The following is a 21,242-nucleotide window of genomic DNA, read 5'->3' on the forward strand; positions in this document are numbered from 1 at the left end:
GATATCTACAGCTATCAGAAATATTGTAAAACAACCACTGTTATTGCTAGAGTTGGAATGGTTTAACTAAACAGTTTATGAAGTCTTTTCCAAAAGTAAAAATCTTACCATTGTAGGCTTCAGTCTCTGATATGTGCCTCTTGTATTTATGATCCATGTTTCTTGCATTTCTGTGTGCCACTTACACCCTAGAGATATCCTTACACTCTTCTGAAGATGGAAGAGACCATAAATATTTCTAAACTGTAAAGCATCATCTACATATAAGGGATTGTTTTCTGTACGTAAACCCAGCAGCCCATATAATCTCTTACAGTAGGTCTGCACTTCGTCCTGCAGTTCCATATCCTTCCTTTTCAGTTAGAGAGAGAACTGGGAAACTTCCAAGCACAGATTAGCTCAACAGGGCTTGTTTTGCCTATTTAAAGTGTTCAACTCCATAAACTGAAGAGTTGAAATCATGGCTGTTTGCTGTGTCTGATTCATCCAGAGGCATTTTTTTTTTAATCTGCATCATTTAAATGGAAAATCTTTAGAGTCCAGTTGTACCAGGTGGGTGCCAGGTCCTTCTTCGATGCCTCAGATCTCAATCCTCCTCATGAGATGGGTCTGAATGTATAATTTAGATTCTATCATAAAGAGGAAAAAATAGTCCAGATGAGAATAACCAGAAGAGAATTAAATTAGGAGAGTATTAGAGATCCAAGCCTGGGTGAACAGCCACTGATTTCTGTTGGATAATTAAGCAGACCAGTCACCTAGGAAAATACTTTGATTCTGAGTATTTGTGTAACTGATATGTAAGCCAACAGCCAAGACCACAGCTGAGTGGTATGGATAATCTCAGCAGCCCAGGCCTGGAATGGTCCAGCTCTGACATGGCTAAGCAACTCTACAGTCAGGGAGGTTTTGCTTCTCCAACTTTTGCACCTTCAGGGTCTTCAGCTAAAAAATGAAGATTGGAAGAGATTAATTAAAGCCACTTTCAATCTTCAACATATTTTGCCTCCTGATAATACAGCTGGTTATTTCTACTCAAATTCATGGATTTGATCTAGCTATTGAAGCATGTTAATGTAACCCTTTTATGATAGACCATCATGGAATTGGTGCAGTTGCTTCAGGCTTCAAACACTGAGGACCCCATATAAGGCAGTGACTCAGAAAGACAGTCCTTAGCAAAAAGGAGAGCCATCTACATGCTGAGACCTGAAGCTCTGTACCTTCAGCCTGAGATCACCCTCTCTCCTTTTCCTCTGGTCCCCAAAGCAAAGCAGATGGGTCAGTTCCCCATTCCACGTGCTTATCCTGCATGTGATCTTCATACACTGCAGTTTTGCTCTCAAGTCTGCCTTAGATTTATAAAAATTTATTAAAAAGTGATAGCATGAAAATAGAGGACACATAATATGACTTGCTGTGAGCTCTCCATGCCCCAGAGATAACTCCAACTACCCAGATCTTAGGGACAATCAATCTTAAAACAGTTCTCTCTTTCTGCCTTCACTTACTACTTCCTGACATTATATGATATATTTATTTGTCTATTGTCTATCTCCCTCACTAGGCTGTAAACTCTTAAAGTTATGGATGTTATCTCTCTTATTCACCAATACATACCCAGGGCCTAGAAATTATACGTAAAACTGTTGCGGATGATAAGATCGAGGGCCCTCCATCTCCTCACTTCCTTTTCTCCATCTTCTAAGTGCTCCCTGGAATACTAAAAACTGCCCACAGGTGCATTTTGTTCCCTCATGGAGAAGAAAACTGAAAACCAGCAATGTCTAGTATTTGTCCAAGGCCACAAAGTTAGTGGCAGATGCGGGGGACTCTGCTCTGGTGTGCTTTCCACTCTGCCAAACCACTAAGAAGCTTTTACAAGCAGATAAATCCATTCCTCAGGGACTCTTCCGATTTGTTTATGCATCAAACAGGAAATTCGTTTCTTTTTAACATTTTTGTCATTGATGCCCAGCCCAGAGCTCCAGATGTCCATCATTCCCAGTCTCGTATAAAGATCTGAGGTCACATGCCTTTCCTGAGTCCCCACCCAGGGCCATTTATACCCCAAAGGAGCTGGAGACCAACTGCTCCACTCCACCTCCCCCCATTGTCTCAGGCTTTCTTTGAGCCACCAGGGGACAGAGGGATGATGGGGCCGAGCCTGTGGCAGTCCCGCTGATGAAGAAATCTCCCAGATTGCAAGTCCAGCTGTTAACACGAATGACAGTCAACCAGGAGGAATCACAGAAACAGATGCCTCAAGCTCCCAGTTACGGTGACTATGAAGGGGGCTCAGTGCCAGGGCCCACGATTCAACCTTTGCTTTGCTGGGAAGCCTACTGCCTAAAGATTGAATGGGGTTTGACAAGAGTGGAGATCTTCATATCATAAAAGTGCCAAAGACCCAAAAAGACCACTTAAGAGGAGATGGCCTTCGACTGGGAGGAAGGGAGAGGGATGAAAGAAAGAGGATTGCTGGGTTTTTACCAAGCAAGCTGGTTCCTATTTAAAATATAAAAGATGAGAAATGTAGGCATGACAACAGTGACTGTTGTGACTGTTTTAATTAGAGAAAAAATCAATAATATGTGCTATGGATGAAAGATGGTTTGGCTGTGTTTACTTCCACCGTCTGTTGCTCCTAAACATGCATGCACAGCCCTGTCAGTTTGCCTCATGCAGCCTCCATGTTCTTTACTGGTAGACGAACCAGGGTGGGGAGCATGGGGACTAACTGTTGCAAGGGTTGGCGAGATTCCCTGGAGCGCTCTGGAGGGCAGAAGTCGAACGCCTCTCCCGCCACCCACTGGGAGCCCTCCTTCCAACTTCCACTTTAAAGAGGTGTTATACAGAGAAGAACAACTGCGAGTGAGGGGTAGGAAAAGCAGAAGGAAAAAAGAATTTGGGGGAACAGAAAAAGATGAGAATCATCAAAAAGGAACAAAAAACACAGACTCACAAGCATTACAATGAGACTGCCATATGCAATGGCTTGCTACTGCTTAGACGTTTTGGAGCTCAAAGCAAGTATAGCTTGGTCAAAAGAAATCATTTGGGTTATTTATGCATGGTGGTATTATGGTTGATTTTTATTTTCATCTTTATGCTTTTTCTCCATTTCCCTTTTTTTCTACAATGAGCATGTATTGTATTAGTCTACAAAAAAATGGCTCTGCCATGTTTCAGCTGTGCTTTCTTAAGCAACAGTCTTAACCCTTTGTGCCTTAGTTTTCTCATCTGTAGGATGGGCGTTAATATGCCATCATAATTTTTATAGTAGTTATAAAGAGCCAACCACAATTTTAAGTATATAGTAAATACTTAACAAATGGCCATTGTTATATTATCATAAAAATGACGTTTTATTTTTCAAGAAGCTAGGGAGAAGAAATAAGTTCACCAAAAGACCAAGCATGCCATTAGAAAGGCCTTCCCTATCACTTTAGGTTCCTTCCAACATTTGCCACTTTATCAAACTTCACTTCCTAAGTAGTTTTTCTGAAAAGAATCAAAAGAAGCATCAGCCACCCATCCCTCACTCAACATCACTGAGTTTGGAAACTGGGTCCAAATCCTCTGATATACTGACCTTGTGCTTGCTGTTGGGAAGTCTCCCCTTCATCACACACAGCTTTTCTCAGGCAAACCTCTACTAAGGTTTAAGTCAGCCATCCCACTGCAGGGATATGAACTACCTGTAGGGATTTGAATTCTTCAGTGCCCCCTCTGAACTTACATCTTTCTGTTTGATCTGTCTCTCATTGAGAACATTTTCTGTTAGCCAGTTAACAGCAGTTATAGAAGGGCACAGGATAGACCAGTTCTCTGGGCCCCTTTTCACAGATAAAGCCGAAGATTGGATGATGTAATGTTACTTCTTCCTGGAATATTCTATGTTGTGGTCAAAGTTATTCTGTTTTTCTCTAAAAGCCAACATATTCCTTCACTCGGGTAGTGTTTTACACCTATATTGTAAGGCTGATTTTTTACTATGGAAAATGCTTTGCCCTTTTGAGTAATTTCATACATTATCAACATATGAGAGATGAAATGTTAGTCCTCATTGCCTTTCTAGGTGGGTATGGGAAGCCTGGAGACACAAATGACCTGACAGAAAAAAAACCAAGACCCCCTTCAGGCCCCCTTCAGGTATGTCCATGCAAAGTCAAGTGGAGACCCAGAACACAGAGGCATTTGTACATCACATTTCCACAGGATTTGGTATGACATATAGCCAGGAACCTTTTATTAAGCTCAGCATAGAAACTGAGATATACCCAACTTATGTAACAATAGGGAGAGTGGAAGGTAGTATTGTGGTAAAAATATTACAACATAGTACATTCTCCGAACAGCCATCAGTATTTTTGCAGGCTCCTAGTGCCCAACACCAGAAACGTTTCTCTGAAGTTATTCAGGGAAGCAACCTGAATGTGGTGATAGAAGAAAATTGGGGCATATATTTTTCAAATAACAGAAAGTCAACTGCTCTCAAAACTACTCCTTGACAAATATCACTTTAGAATTAGAACACAAAAATATCTCTAATGAGGAAGTATTGGTTGGTGGTAAAATTTTAAAGGGTCAAGGACATTTTTTAATGGTATAATAAAGACAGTGTTTGGAGATGTGTCCAAGTCTTAGGTCTAAAGACTCTACTGGGAAGTAGAAAAGTAATGAAAGGTCTGGGCCTGAATTATAGGCTCATTATGATAGGCTCATCAAGGGGGTGAGTAAAAAGTTGGAGGACTCATATTTCCCCAATTCAAAACCTATTACAAAGCTATGGTGGTCAAAGGAGTGTGATACTGGCATAAGGGTAGTCATATAGACCAATAGAATAGAATTGAGACTGTACATCTGTGGCCAATTGATTTTTCAGCAAGAGTGCCAAACCGAATGGGAAATAGATTTTTCAGCTAAGAGTGCTGGGACAGCTAGATATCCACATGCAATAAAATGAAGCTGGACACCTACCGCAGATCATATACAAAAATTTAACCCAAAAGGGATCAAAGATCTAAACAGAAGAGCTAACACTATCAAACCCTTAGAAGAAACCATAGAGGTAAATTTTCATTGACCTTGGATCTGTCAATGGATTCTTATTATGACACCTCCAAAACAGTAGCAAAAATAAATGAATTAGACTTACTTAAAATTAAGAATTTTGTGCATCAAAAGACGTTATCAAGAAAATAGAAAGAAAACCACAGTATGTTAGAAAATATATACAGGGGTGCCTGGGTGGCTCAGTCATTAAGCATCTGCCTTCGGCTCGGGGCGTGATCCCAGGGTCCTGGGATCGAGCCCCACATTGGGGTCCCTGCTTTGCTGGGAGCCTGCTTCTTCCTCTCCCACTCCCCCTGCTTGTGTTCCGTCTCTTGCTGGCTGTCTCTCTCCCTGTCAAATAAATAAATAAAATCTTAAAAAAAAAAAAAAGGAAAGAAAATATATACAAATCATGTATCTGATAAGGGTTCAGTATCCAGAATATGTAAGTACATATAACTCTTAAAACTCAACAACAAAAAAGACGAACAACTCTATTCAAAAATAGGCAAAGCACTTGAACCTTTCTCCAAAGATATACAAATAGCCAACAAGCACACAAAAAGATACTCAACATCATTAGTCATTAGGAAAATGCAAATCAAAACCACAGTGAGATTGGCTGTAATAAAAAGAAAAAGAATGAAAAAATAAGTGTTGGTGACAATATAGAGAAATTGTGCATTGCTGGTAGGAACATAAAATGGTTTGGCCAATGTGGAAAACAGTTGGGCAGTTCAACAGAAAGTGAAACATGCCATTACCATATTGACCTAGCATTCTACTCTTAGGTGTATCCTCCAAACCATTGAATATGCCTACTTTCAGTTTGTTCTCAAACAAATACTTGTACATGAATGTTCATAGCACTACTATCTACAATAGCCAACTCAAATGTTCATAAGAGATGAAGGGACAAATGAATTATGGTATACATATACAATGGAATATTAACTCAGCTATAAAAATAAATGAAGTACTGATACAAGCTACAATGTGGATGAACCTCAAGAAACATTATGCTAAATTTTAAAAGCCAGGCACAAACCATTACATGTTGTATGATTTTATTTATTTATTTATTTATTTTTAAAGATTTATTTATTCATTTGAGATAGAGAAAGGGAGCTATAAGGAGGGAAGGGCAGAGGGAGAAAGAGAATCTCAAGCAGGCTCCCCCTGCTGAGAGTAGAGCCAATGTGGGGCTCAATCCCAGGACCCTGAGATCATAACCCTGAGCTGAAATCAAGGGTTGGATGCTCAGCTGCCTGACCTACCCTGGCACCCCTATATGATTTTGTTTATAGGAAATATCCAGAATAGGTGAATCCATAGAAATAGAAAGTGGATTGGTAGTTCCCAGAGGCTGGGGAGAGGAGGAAATGAGGATTAACTGCTTAATGGGTACAAAGTTTTATTTTGGGATGATGAATATGTTTTGGAACCAGATAGAGAAGGTGATTACACAATATTGTGAATTCTTCACTCTAAAATGTTAACTTTATGTTATGCAAATTTCACTTTTATTAATTTACTAATGAAAAGCTTCTTTTTTATTAAGATTTTAAAAAATCAATTTACAAGCAATAGAAAACAAAACCAAAGAGGGCTGCTGTAATATGGCAGACACAAGCCGCCATGTACCAGTTCACACGGGTGGAACATTCCTCTCCCGTTTTCATTTGAGATCTGTTCTGCTNCCCCCCGCCCCCGCCTTTTGGCTCTTAAAAGCAAATATGCAGTCTTGAGGAGGGGGGTGGTGAGCTGGATCATTTTCTCATAATAGACCAAACCACTGGGCCAGTGATACTGAGGTAAAAATACTAAGGTTATAGGTTAAGGAGCTGAGAGCTAGATATTTTTGTAATTGTGATGATTACAGGACTGGCATTTTAAAACAATTATTACCTTTATTTATTTTTTTTTAAGAAATAAACCCACACACCTGACACTCGTGTTCAGTTTTGTATAGAACCTTTCATCTCCCAGCCTGGTTGCTTCTCATTACGTACTATGGAAATGTCTCGGCTTGACAACATATGCATAAGTAATGTAAGGCTCAGGATCGTGAGATGCACGGAAGTTTCCACAGCCCAGTCTTACTGCTCAGCTTGTTAATGTTGGCTAGTCGGGCCTTCCTACTGTTCAGAAAATTTCACTCCTGTGGCTTCTTGGCTGGGTTTGAGGAATCACTATATGAGGTGAGTGAACTCATTGGTGTGTTGGTATTTAAACTGTGGTCAGACAGTTAAAAAAAAAAAAAAAGGTTAGTTCATAAAAGACATTCATTAATGGTACCCTTTTTCCTGTCTTCCTGAAAAGGGTATAAAACAGATCTGTTAACGTCCAAAATAAAAACAGAGGTGCTGAGGATTATTATTTTTACGTGTCTTGCCTTAGGAAGAAATAAAAAGATACATGAAATGAAAAGATGCTTAAGACAATGTGGTGATTTTGTTCCAGAGAAACATTTGGGCCCTTTCCCTGGGAAAGGGGGTTAAAAGGTTGTCAGTGCTTTCTCCAGGGGCTTCGTCTGACAGTGAACATGTGTTTCCTCCCTTTAATCGACTCGCCAGTAGCCAGAAAGCTGCTTGTTTTCTGCAGAGGTTGTCAAAAATGATTTCAGTCTGGAGACGATGAATGATAAAAGAGGTTTTCAAACACGGTTTTGCACTGTAGCATTCGCAGCCCCAGAGAGGAAAGATTGTATTACAATCGTGGTGCAAAGGGCCATGTTCCCCTGGCAAGAAAACAGAGCCTCCTTCAACCTGTTTGATGCGTCCTGGTGTCTTAGGGAGCTGGAAGGGACAGGGCAGGACTCCCATTAAGAGGATGGTCCAGAAAAGCAGGGCTGTGGAGCATCACGTGGAAGAGAAGAATCCAGAGCCTCTCCCACTGTCCCCATGTGTCTGCTTCAGTTCGAGAGCTGTTTTCAGGGCCAAGTGCAGGACAGGCTTGCAAGATGGGAGCTGCAGCAGGAGCACAGCGGCCTCTCAGCAGCGGCCAGCTCTGCCGTGGAAGCAGGCAGGGCGCCGCGGTGCCATCCATATTTCCTACCCCGGATTTATGGGCATCATAAGCCGGGATTGATGGGGTTTGTGTTTAGAAAACTCAAGAGGTTAGTTATGCTTTTCCAAAACACACGATGCAACCTAAGCATGCAAAGAAAAATGAGGCTTGCCATTCTCTGACGTTTCTGTTTTCTCAAGAGGGGAAAAAAATAAAAAGCTGTGGTCGTGTTAGTTCACCGATCCTCTTTTCAAGTGTCTGCCTCCTTTCTGTTTTATTCTTCTGGTACTCTGCTTTTAGAAAGCCCAATAAGGTGAACTTAACAGGTAGGTGATAAACTCCACAGTCATTATTTGTATTTCCCAGCCTAAGATTCTATCCTCCACTCTACACACATGTAAGGATCCAGCGTAGAATGACTTTGGCCAAGAGAAGCTCCCTGGAGCATGTATGAGATTCAGTTTGCAAAAACAAAATTTGATTTATGCGCAGCTTTTCAGAAAAACATCAATGATATAAATCAAAGTGTTGGGTACAACTACTCTTAACTTCCTGCTAAACTCCCAGACTGAAGAGGAAAAGCCTAGACCACAGTTTCCTAGAACCTAAGGCTGACAACCTGTTTCACACAGAAGGGTTTTATTATTGTCTTCTAAATGATATCCATGGGCGAGATCTACATCTTTCCCCTCTGCCTGCATAGCCGGATTCCATAACATCTCCTGAGCAGTAACTTGTCTTCCTTTCTTTATTATTTCTGACATTATTTAAAATATTTTTAGCTCACCGGTTGCAAATATTCCTGCCACCGCAAAAAGATCCGGCTGATAGCTGCCGACTGCCTCCAGTAGCCCAGAAAACCAGAGAGGAGATGTGGGCAAGCTGAGTGCTGAACTGGCATTTTCATCTGATTCTAATTTCTTTTCTAGCTCTACAGTTGTATCACGGCACAACTCATTCTCTGAATGTAATCGGGAAAGGAGTGTGGATGGGGAGGGTCCGAGGCACCACACAACAGGTGCATGAAAAGAGCTGGGTAGCACCTTTCAAACAGCCCTTCCAGATCCCCATCATAAATATATTGTGGGTGCCAGCTTTCACCATCGAAGCTAACGACATATGCCATGAACTGAGTGATGTGACAGTCAGAGGGAAGAACAAACTTTCAATGAGTGACATCCTCTGCAGAGTCTGAGCTGATGATCCTGCCGGTGCCAGCATATTTGGCCAATGTCAGAGCAATTTGGCTAAGTGGGCTCAATCCACTGCTTTCAGTCTATTGTGGTTCATAATCCCTATTCAGGATGGAGTGTGCCGCAGCCTAATGAATGTGGTAATGGAATCCTTGTGTATGTTTTTCCACAGCAGGGCGCAGATTAGCATAAGTGTCATATTCGGTAGGCTTGCCCACTCTTACTTCTCAGGCGTTGCGTACACTGGGAATTTTTCAACTGGATCATAATAGGATGAATATGGCCCACATATGCAGGGAAAGCACACCATTTTTAGAAAGCAATCTGTAATAAATCTCACCTGGAGTGCACTATGATAGATTAACTTTGTACTGTTGCTAAAAAATGTAATATTTTACACCAAGGATCCTGTAATCGGAGAAAGGAAGAATTAGATTGAATTTCATGCAGAGTTTTAAAGAATGTTGTCGTTTTTGACCATGGAGTAGAGGAATACTTTATAGTTTTCCCAGTTTCCCATACTCAGAGCAAGTTCAAAGCTCTATCTGCATGTCACAGTTACTCAGAGTTGATGTTTTGTTCTCAGAGACGCCAAATGGGAGAGAAAGACACTCGATGGGAAAATTTCATGGAAAGAAACAGGAGAGGGGGTGGGGAGATTGAAAAAGCTAGCTCACTTACTTGTTCTACTTTAAAGATTAGAGGCTAAATGGAAAGGCAAGCTCCAAGGAAATTTTTCAAAAGGCATTTTCTTCCTATAGTCCTTTGAAGGGTATGCCTCAGTAAATACAAATGAGATTATTTAGAAGTTCCCTTAAGATAGGAATTAGACCTCATAGCTCTCATACCATTTTCTAGAAAACCATTGTCAAACTTTCTGACTCTAAGCAATAAGTAATGGTCGCAGTAGTCTGTGACTTCAACAAAGTAAAGTTTAAGATAAATGTAGCAGCCCCTAGCCCGCATCTCCTCTTCTGCAATCAATGCAAAGGTAGTTGATTTAGTCTGAGTCATTGGCCTCATCAGACCATATGCACGAAATTCCAGATTTTTCATTCTGATTGTTCTATAATTTGAGCCAGACAGCCAATAGGTTAGGGAGAGAACTTCCAAAGAACCAAACTCCTGCATACCTCCTTAGGGAGGGGGGTGCTGCTTCTGATAGTTCCCAAATTTATGATTTGATTAAGGAGAGTGTACGTCCATGGCATGCACACAACTTAAGTGGTGGTTTGATATGACTAATCAGAGTGGTTTTCCTGGCACCCAATGAGTATCAATATATATAGGCCAGGATAGCAAAGCATGTCTTGATGCTTTTAAGCATGGCGGCAGGGACCAGCCTGAGTCTATTAATCAGTCTAAGGTAAGTGCTGCTTCTATCTCGTATTTTAATCTCCTCCTTTCTGCTGTGTTAAAGAAATTATATCTGTGGCTTAAATAACACTTAGAAATGAAGTTGTTTGCCAAGTGAATGAGACAATCAAACCAGTCGTTTAGAGTTGGGGATTAAATATGAATCTCATTTACCTTTATTATCTGTACATTTCTCGCTAATCATCATAACTCAAACTATTTAAACTTCATTGAAAATGTAGCCAGTAATGGAGTGCCATTAATATTTGTTTGTAATGATTCCAGTCTGAGCTGAGCAAATCTTAAGAAAGCCAGTCGATCTTCTCTTGTGTTCGGGAAGCAGGGACAAACCAAGTTGGAGGGTGTAGCTTGCCCTGCCTCAGTGGCTTCATAGACATCCAAATTCCAGTTGCCAGCTTTCTTCCCAAGCATCTCTTCCTTGCATAATGGTATCAGCAGAATGAGGCTTCCCAAAAGAAAAACGCTCCAACGCCTGCTTCCATGTTGAAGTATCTTTAGGAGTCAGCTTTCCAGCAATAAATGCCACCAAACTAGTTAACTGAGACCGCTGACTGCAGAAGGAATTCTGGTTGGAAATTTCATGGAGGCAGACTCTTCCCACCCCCACCTCAAGCCCTTTTCATCTCATCACCCATTCCCTCGAATGTGGTAGAAAGAGACTGGGTGGCAAGTGTATTTAAGACTCCAAGGAAAAGGGCTGTAAAGTCAACCTTGGTCACTTAACTGAAACAGTATATGTGTAAATCCATCGAAAATCCCTGGCCTTTTACAACTCCTGTCCCAATGGAAATCAGATCATAGGACTGTTTACAAGAGACCACGATTCATTTGGATAAAGACCCATGACAGCACAGCCCAGGATTATTTGAAATTTTAGTAACCTAAGCTTTAAAAATATTCTAAAAGCAAAGTAATGAGGGGCAGGTAATCACCATGAGCTAATTACTTATGATATTTCATATATATATAATCGGCGAACAATCTCTGTAAATGTCAGCTCATGGCACTTTGGCAATCACTTGTAATTTTTATTGTTAAAAGAAATGTCAACATTTCCATTTTCCCCAACTTTTGTTAACCTGGGCCCTACACATGGCAAAATGGGCCACCGGAAGAGCACCATACTAGGTAGTTTCATAGTTGAGCCAGCCCCTGGTTTTTAGCTACAGTTTTGCTACAAAATTATTTAAAAAAAAAAAAAAAAAAGCATGAAGCACATACAAAGCAATTTAAATGTTAAAATGCAAGATGATAGATACATTCCTGATTTTCTGAACAAATAAATTTTTTTCACTGTCATTTCATAAGCTTGGGGGAAATTTTCAGGAGATTCAGAAACTTGTTTGCTTGGTTTGTTCCTTTTCTGGTTCCTTTTTAACCACTGGGAAATAATTCCTCTGAACAAAGGAACCCCACTAGAAGACTCCCTCACAGTCCAAAAAGAAGGAAAGAGGGCAGAAGGTGATGGTCGGGGTGGACAAGAGCAGAGCCAGGCAGATCTGAAGCCCACCACTGCAGCCATGGCATTACAGGTTGCTCACCACCTTCTCTATGCTCTGCCTCCAGCGCCAGCGGCACACAGGCCTCCTAAGGTGTCACTGAAGGCCATCTATACCTCACTGTGAATCAGCTGGCTTCTCTCCTCAGTCCCTGAGGCCCTTACTAGCGTGTTCCCAATATAGGAAGAGGCTTAGGAAAGTGGACACAGAAGGACAAGGGCTGCACTTCCAGACACTGAGCCCAGGGCTAAGCAAAGCTGTGGTCAGGGTGGGACCTGAGAAGCAAGAGGTGTGGAGGAGAGATCTGAATCCTCAGGGGTTAATGGAATCAATGGGTAGAGAGAAGCAAAGGAGTCTGGGAACAATGCGGGCAGCAGTAGCAGCCTCCGTTTGCAGAGAAGGGCAGGGCAACTGTGGTCTGGACAGTGGGAAAAAAGGCCCTTTGGGGAAATGGGCAGCAGGAATGCTCCCTGAGCAGGGCTATCTCCAGGTAGAGCGAAGGTAGAGATCAAAATCCATGCTCCCCCAAGCCCATTTACTCTGCCCGGTTTACCCCACCCTCTTTTCCTTGACTTTTCCAATTTGGGGAACCTCATCATTGGTGTCTTCTCCACTAGTGTCCTAGAATCAAAGCAGATTTCATCTTTGGAATCAAAAAGGTTTTGGTATGGAGCTTCAAAGCAGATAAAAGGATGGCAGATGGGGACAGTGTAAAAAGAGGAAGGATAAAAAAATGTAAAAAGGCTGTCAGTGAATGGGAGTGAAAAAAAATTAATGTTTGTACTGGCAAATTCTCCCCTGCTGGCAATTCGATGGGGGGAAAAAAGATTATCTGAGAAAGGAAAGATATCAACACTTGCTTGGCTAAATCCAACCAAACATAAAATATTATTGAAGGTTAATAGGGAAATAAATTAAAATGTGCTCTAAGATTAATTTGGTACCATGTTTAGATTACTTTGGACAGAAATCTGGATTTAAAATAACATTCTCGGAGCACCTGGATGGCTCATTTGGTTAAACAACTGCCTTCGGCTCAAGTCATGATCCGAGGATCCTGGAATTGAGTCCTGTGGTCAGGCTCCCTGCTCAGCCAGGAGTCTGCTTCTCCCTCTCTCTCTGCCCCTCCCCCTGCTCATGCTTTCTCTCTCCCTCTCCCCACCCCGCTCTCTCAAATAAATAAAATCTTTAAAAAAAAATACAGTAACATTCTATAAAAACTTTACATTTTAAAAATCAAGTTTAGAGAGGCACCTGGGTGGCTCAGTCAGTTAATCGGCTGCCTTCAACTCAGGTCATGATCCCGAGGTCCTGGGATCCAGCCCTGCCAAATGGGGAGTCTGCTTCTCCCTCGACCCCCCCCCACTCATGCTCACTCTTGCTCTTGTGCACTCTCTCTCTCTCAAAGAAGAAAATCTTTAAAAAGAATCAAGTTTGACTTCTGAAGGGAATTATACATTTTTGGGGAATTTGAAAATAAATACCTTAACATTATTTTGCCTTTGTAAATTGGGATCCCCACCCACCCCCTCCCTTAGAGCTATTCACTGCATTTAGGGAAGCACAGATTTGAGCAGTTTTATTCACATCTGAAAGAATAGAAGCACCATGAGAAAACAGTGTCCTCATGTCCCTGTTTGGAATGAAATCCACAAGATGAAAATTCTCCACAGGGACATCATTAGTCCCCTAGTTAATGTTAACATTGCATCCCTCTTCCATAGTCTGTGATGACAGAATGAGTCAGGAAAAGAAGGGCATTTAAAATGAGTGATAGAGTAAATCAAAATTACTGATAACGAAGGGCTCAGTAATTGGGGGGCAAATGAATTCTCATTGAGCCATGGACCAGCGGTCCACGGATTGTTTCTTAATTCCTGTGTCTTGGAGCACCTGGGTGGTGTAGTCAGTTAAGCTTCTGACTCTCAGTTTCGGTTCAGGTGGTGATCTCAGGGTCCTGGAATCAAGCCCCACGTTGGGCTCCATGCTCAGCATGGAGTCTGCTTGGGATCCTCTCTCCTTCTTCCTCTGCCCCCCTCCTCTCTAAAACAAACAAATCTTTTTTTAAAAAAATTCCCATTTATTTTGAGAAAGTACGACACCTGGATCCTGAATTTGGCTGGTTCAAAATTTGGAAAGCAAATGTACTTTTCAACTTAGACAGACATATCTCAAAACTTTTTTCTGTTAGTAATACACAGCATGTCTCTATTCTATTCTGGTCACAGTTGTTAGTCTTCCTGTATCAGTGTTTTCGTTCTTAAGCCACTCTAATCCTTTTTGGACTTCAACTGAAACATAAGTACTAATTTACAAAATCAATGAAAGAACATGCTAGTGAAGTTCAAGAAGTGGAAAAGATGTATTCTAGAATATTAGAAATGTTTTCAGATCAACTTGTAATTTTCCGAAAAATTTTCCAGACTTTTAGTTGATCAAACATCAAATATAAATGTCAGTTCAGTAATGTACATGTTGGTTTAAAACATTTTTTCATCAAACCACAATATTTTTGGCATTTTTCAACTTGTTCTGAACACAGTGATGATATATGTATCTCTTTACATCTCTCTTATCCTCGAATGTTAGCCTGATGTTATTATGTTGTTACCACCATTATAACGATATGGCGTCAGCTGTAGATTGTGTTCTCTGATTGTTTTATATACGGTTTCAGTCAGGATAGGGCACCTTTAACTGGAGTAACAAATGATTGCCAATCTCAGTGGTTGGACGCAACTTTATTTCTTGCTCATGCTGCATTTCCAACGCAGGTTGGTAAAGAAGCTTTGCTTCTTATAATCACCCAAAGATCCAGGCTGATAGAGACCCCATCTTAACTTTGGGGCAAATTATGCACTGGTGATTTATGCTTTTCCCAGTACCAAATATACATCACTAACATGCACATTTCATGGGCAAAGCAAGTCACATGAGCACCTAACTTCAAAGGGCCGGGGAAATGAAACCCCTTCCATTTACCCAAAAGGAAAACTGGATAATTTGTGAATGGTATTAATATCTATCCTCTTTCTTCTTCTTCTTCTCATCCCCAACTAGATTAGAGTTTTCTGAAAGCCAGAGACCAAGTCATTTTCACTTGAAATTTGTGAAGCACAATGCTACACATATTATTCATTAACTATTATAATTTGAATAAAAAGCAAAAGTCACGATAATTTTGAAGATCAAAGCACTGTAGCCACCCTATCAATCATTGTATGTTTATTAAGTGCTTACTATGTACAATAACAGCTATAATTTACCAAACCCCTAATATGTGGAGGATACTAAACTAGTTGCTTTACATACATTTTCTCTAGCATACACACACTACATAACTACACAACTACAAAAGGGATTTTTTTCTTACTCCGATGTAAGATAGCGCATTTTTGAGAGATTAACTAACTTGCCCAAAGACACTCGAGAAGGTAGTAAAGACATGGTAAGAACCTGTGTGGGCCAAACTGTGGTAGCCCTGCTTTAGCCGCAGCAGTGCTCCCATGCATAGAGCACCAGCCTCCTGGCTGCTTCCCAGACATCCCAGCATTCTCCTACCTCCGGCTCTATGCACTTGCTCTTCCTCTACCTGGAAACCTCATCTCCTAGAATGGCTTTTCCCTTGTATCTTCAGGTCTTTGCTCAAATCCTAGGCCTTGTCTGACCACCTTATTTAAATTTTCAAAATCATTCCCCTAGCCAAACCCAGCACTCCCTGTCCCCATCTTTGGTCTTATTTTGCTCCAAAATCTTGTCACCATCTGCCATACTATATATTTTTACTTATTCATTCTGTTCTCCATCACTTTCCCCAACAGGAACTTAACAAGAACAGGGATTTGGGTCTGTTTTATTCACTCCTGTATCCCTGACTCCCCTGTGCTGAGAACAATGTCTTACACATAGCAGATACTCAGTAAACACCAAATGGATGGGTAAGTGAATGATACAATAACACCTGGTGCTATACAAGATGGTTTTAGATGAAACAGAAGCATTTATAATTTACAGTTATTTACTTTAATGTATGTTAGTGAAAGTTTAACTAGCATATTAAACCATACTTTTGAAGATATTGTTAGGGGAGATACCAAGTTTTCTTTTTTGAAAAAATGTGTGGCACCTGGGTGGCTCACTCGGGTAAATGTCCAGTTCTTGATTTTGGCTCAGGTCATGATCTCAGGGTTGTGAGATAAAGTCTAGTGCTGGGTGTGGAACCTGCTTGGGATTCTCTCTCTCCCTGCCCCCCACCTCTTAATATATGTATACACACACACACACGTGCACACACACATACACACACACACACACACACACACACATATATTTAAGTGCTGTCTATCTTAGTCTGGCTGGAGGTTGTAGAGCGAATATATATATGAAATTTGCTTAGGCAGTACACTTGGGATCAGCTCTTTTTACTTTATGTTATTCCTCAATTTAAAAATAGGAACATTCAAAACAACAACAACAACAAATCTATAGTAAAGAAAGCTGAAATAAAAATATCAACTATTTGATACTTCGAGCAGTAGTTGGATATAACAAAAATCACAGTGATGGAACTTTGGTGACTACATGGCTAGATCTTGCCGTGCCTCAGAAAGCGACTTCAATTTTGAAGGGCTGGGGAGAGGGAGGGACAATATAGTGCCACACAAAATGTTTGTTCTCGGAGTGAGTCAGACAAATGCTATGTGATCTCAGAGGAGGAGAAGAACCTTATAGAGTGTGGTGGGTGACAGGAGTTGGTCCTCAAAGGTTGGGCAGGACACAGAGGAGCAGCCAACACAGAGGGAGCATCTCCTTACTGGTCCTCAAGTCAGGTGTTGAGGCAGACCTGGGAAGTCACTGTTTCAGAACCAGCTCTTACATTCAACTCTTGGGACTGTGCCTAGCAGGCTTCCAGAGGAAACGGAGAACATCAGCTCATTTCTGCATCTTGCCGAATATCTGAAATCTGGTTGCCATGTGTCCCACCTTCTCTGTTGTGAAGCCGGGGCCATGGGCAGCACTTTTTCCCAGGGTGACCCCCCCTTTGGACAGTGAGATTTGTGGAACCTTCACCTGCCTGCTTTAGCAGAGGACAAAGGACAGCCACCAGGACAAAATAGACATCGCACTGTAACAAGGAAGACAAAGTAAATTCCCTCTCCTGTGATGGTTTCCCTTCTAATGAGCAGCACCTCCTGGTTCACTGACTGTGGGGCCCAGAGGGCTGCAGGGGAAAACTGTGACTGGGAAAGACACATTTTTGCCACGCAGAGCCATTCACCGGGGAGTTGGCCTCAGCACAATACCCCCTTCTACACAGATCCATCAAAGGCTTCAGAGCCAATGTCCTCGTATTTAATTTGCGCAACACTGGCAAGTTATTGACACAATCATCGTCGTCAAGTGTGTCCCTGGAGAATGTCTTAGTTTGTGTCCAATTCAAACTAGAGGCTCAGATTTGGCACCTGGCTCAATCCTCCACATGGTTTTGTGCTTCTTGGCTGCATTGTCACCAGGAGAGGAAACCGCTGGCAGGGAAAGTAAAGAACATCATGAGTCACCCTCCAGAGGGCAGCCCTTTGCAGCCAGCTCCCTCCACCACCTCCCCAGATGCACCTTCTGCCACACTGGTCTCCTTTCATCTTGGTTCAATTCTCAAAGAAAAGAAGTATAACCTTCAAATATATTTATGGAGAAAATAGAAGCTCACTGAGAAGAGGAGGGAGGGAAGTCTGGTTACTCTTATAGCCACCTGATTGCTCTCAGTTACTCAGAGTTAATTGTGTGGAGGGAAAGAAAGCAATTTAGAGGGGAAAAAAAAGAAAAAAACAAAGGACAAGGCTAGAATTTTGTCTTCTCTGTTTTAGGATGAAATTCCTTCATTCTGACGCCAGCCAATTACACTTGGATTTTACTTTTTAAAGTTATGGATCCATTAAGCTCTCTGGCAATGATTTTCAACCTTGTCTGACATTCTGTTTACATACATCCAAGGAAGCCTTACCATAACTGACCTGAGGGCCCCGAGTTTGCTAGAACTTTTGTCTTCCCAAGGAGGTTTTTTTACTCTAGGTCCCAGAAAGGCCCCAGAAAGAGCTCCTTATCACACTTCCTCCCTGAAGCCTGCTTCAGAGCCAGAACAGCACAAGTACCTTTGTACCCCCCCCCCCGCCGTTCTCTCAAGCTTATCTCTTTCTCCGCCAACAGGAGACACCTTGAGGACAAGGACAGCACCGTTGTGTCCATCGTGGACTCACATAAGGGCCATTTTAAAGATTCAGGGGATGGTGGCATGGCTCTGGTGGAGTTTTTATTAAGAACATCCATTCTGCCCTTGCATATGATGCCATTTTAACAGAACCAGTGAATGCCAAGTCCATCAGTCACCTCAGATTTAAAAATATATCCCACCAAACTCAGTACAGACCTGCTGATGGTGAAATTCCCTCTACTTCTCTTACGCCATCGGGCACCAGAGTTACCATCAGGAAGTTTCTAAAAACCCATTTTCCCTTTGAAGCTCACCCTCATTAAGTTCACCTCCTCTGTCTTCACTTTTTCTCTAAGCCCAGGGTTACTTTGCATATTTTGGCATTATTCTTTGTAATTATTCTCTAGTCATTTCATGACATTAAGTGAGATGATCCATATTAAAATGCTGTGTAAACCATGATACACTCTCTAAAGGCATATTACTTTTATGATTGAGCCTTGAATTAAAGGAGTATGCCTTCATTATCCTTTAGCATTAAAACAGTGTCCCACACAAAGCAAGATTACGGTAAATAATCCTATCCTAACTAGCCAATCATGGGTAGTAGGGACAAGCCAGCATACAAATGACCCAAGGACCCGAGCACCTATACCTGGGGACAGAGTTGACTCAGTGAGGAAAGAAGTCTCAGTCAGCCAACATGGACATACATTCAGGATCTATCCCTTCCCACTTAGTTATTTAATATTTCTAAGCCTCAGTTTACTCATCTGTGAAATGGGAGTAATAACAATGTCTGCCTCATGGAACACTGTGAGGATTCCATGAATTGGTAACTACTACAGAGGGATTTTATGAGGAACAAATGTGCTAACCTCTGTAAAGCACTTAGTAAGGAACCTGATAAAGAGTAGCACTTCGAAGTGCAGATTTTCATACATCAGTCACCTTTGCTAGAAGCTAAGGAAAATTGCAAGTATGCCTGTGTACCTCTGGAAAAAGTGGGCAACAAACTCCCGGTGTCCACACTGAAGGCAAGGTAAGCCTCTCTTGCTGCTCTGAACCAGGTATCAACTGCTCTACACTCCATGGCAGAATGACACATTATCTACAGATATCGAAAAAAACCTAGAGCATCGTCTGTCGAAATATTAAGGGAGGTTCCTTCTGAATAAAGGAATTACAAGTTTATCTGTCTGGATTCTAAGCTGCAAGCAACAGAAATCTTCTCTGCTTGATTTAAGCAGGAAAAGAATTTACTGAATTGGGGAGCCCATGGGAACAAGGGGGATTCTGGGGAACTGGCCTGGGAAACAGGAGGGCACAGGGGAAGCTCCCCACAGGCAGGACCACATCACAGTCACACCCCTGGGTCACTGGGGTGAGAACCCTGCTGCCCTGCATCGTGGCCTGCCAACGCCGGACCGACACCACACCCCATGGCTTTGGGCACCGGACAAAGACCTGGCTGCTCCTCCCACCCAGATGAGTTCCTTACTCTGCCCCCTCCTGTGTCCCTCGGTCCAAACCCCAACACCTGACCAGGATATGTGTCTACTGGCACCAAGGGTACGTGCCACATCCTCACTTCACCCTGTGGGGAATCTTCCAAACAATGGATTTCAAAAGCTGGGCAGACAAACAAATGGCAAATGCTTTCTACAGTACAAATGATCTCCAAGGTTCTTTTCCTGTTTTCTACCATGGGTATGTACAGATATGTATTACTTTTGTGATCACATACAATAATAAATGTGCTTTGTTTTTAAAGATACAACTTGTATTTTTAAGTCTTTCCATACATCATTCAAAATGCATGGAGTTTTCAAAGGATAAAGGAGAAATAGTCAAAGGAACAGCTGAGAGGCCAGTGAGTGGGGCACTGGGGGCGTATGTATATTTGGATTTTAAGATGTAGCGAGAACAAAATGATCAAGAGACCAAATTGAAAAACTATGTTTGACACCTTTTTTCCTTCCCCTGCTCTGAAAGCAGGGGGATATCTAATTGCTTCTGTTTCCTCCAATAATAATCCCATAAATAACAAAAAGGCCTAGTGTGGCTCTACTCCCTCAGTATCAGATAACTATCTTGACTGTTTATGCAGTCGACGCATTAATTTTAGTGCGGGTTGGCTTTTTACTTCTTTGAAAGGAGCCTTGGACAAATCCTCTTTGAGCTTTGCATTGAGCTCGGCTTTGCAGCCAAAATAAATTAGTAAAGTCTAGAACTTTGTTTTCAGAGTTTGTTAAGTTCTTTCCAGTGAAATCTTTCCTCCTGTTCCAGATGTTGCGGTTTTCTTGACTTCAGCTTCTATTTTCCTGCCGCGTGAAAATGCCAACATCTCATTTGGGAGGTTTCACGGCGAGCCCGAGGATGGGGGAAGCAACGCATCTGCTCACACGTCGCCCCGAGGAATGATTTCAGTACAGACACTGCTTCAGCCCTTGGGGCTGCATTATTAGGGAGACACATTAACTTCTCAGAACCCTTTCTTCTGATAACGGCCGTTCCATAGACTTCGTTTATTTTATGTTCTACATGGGCAGAGCAAGGTGAAGAATTGGGGCAAATTGGGAATTATTCAATTACAACCAAAATATCCAGATCATTGGACAAATGTTAATATGAGGCTTGAGCTATTCAGGGAATGGTCTCAATTTTCCACTTCTCTGTGTGTAACACAGACACAAGCGTGTGCACAGCCAGTGAGACCAGAACCAACTCAGCCGCCCCAGAGTGATATGCTGTAGTTACAAGATTGGTTTGTGGTTTGTAATAAGAGACACAGTCTTACTTCACCAATAGTGTCACTAGGTTCGTACATTAATATGACCAGTTAACCAAGAGTGTATAAATAAATTTGGATTTCTCTGTGCGCCCTTTAAAATTTCA

Source organism: Ailuropoda melanoleuca, chromosome 4, assembly GCF_002007445.2.
Source record: "Ailuropoda melanoleuca isolate Jingjing chromosome 4, ASM200744v2, whole genome shotgun sequence".
Taxonomy (NCBI): domain Eukaryota; kingdom Metazoa; phylum Chordata; class Mammalia; order Carnivora; family Ursidae; genus Ailuropoda; species Ailuropoda melanoleuca.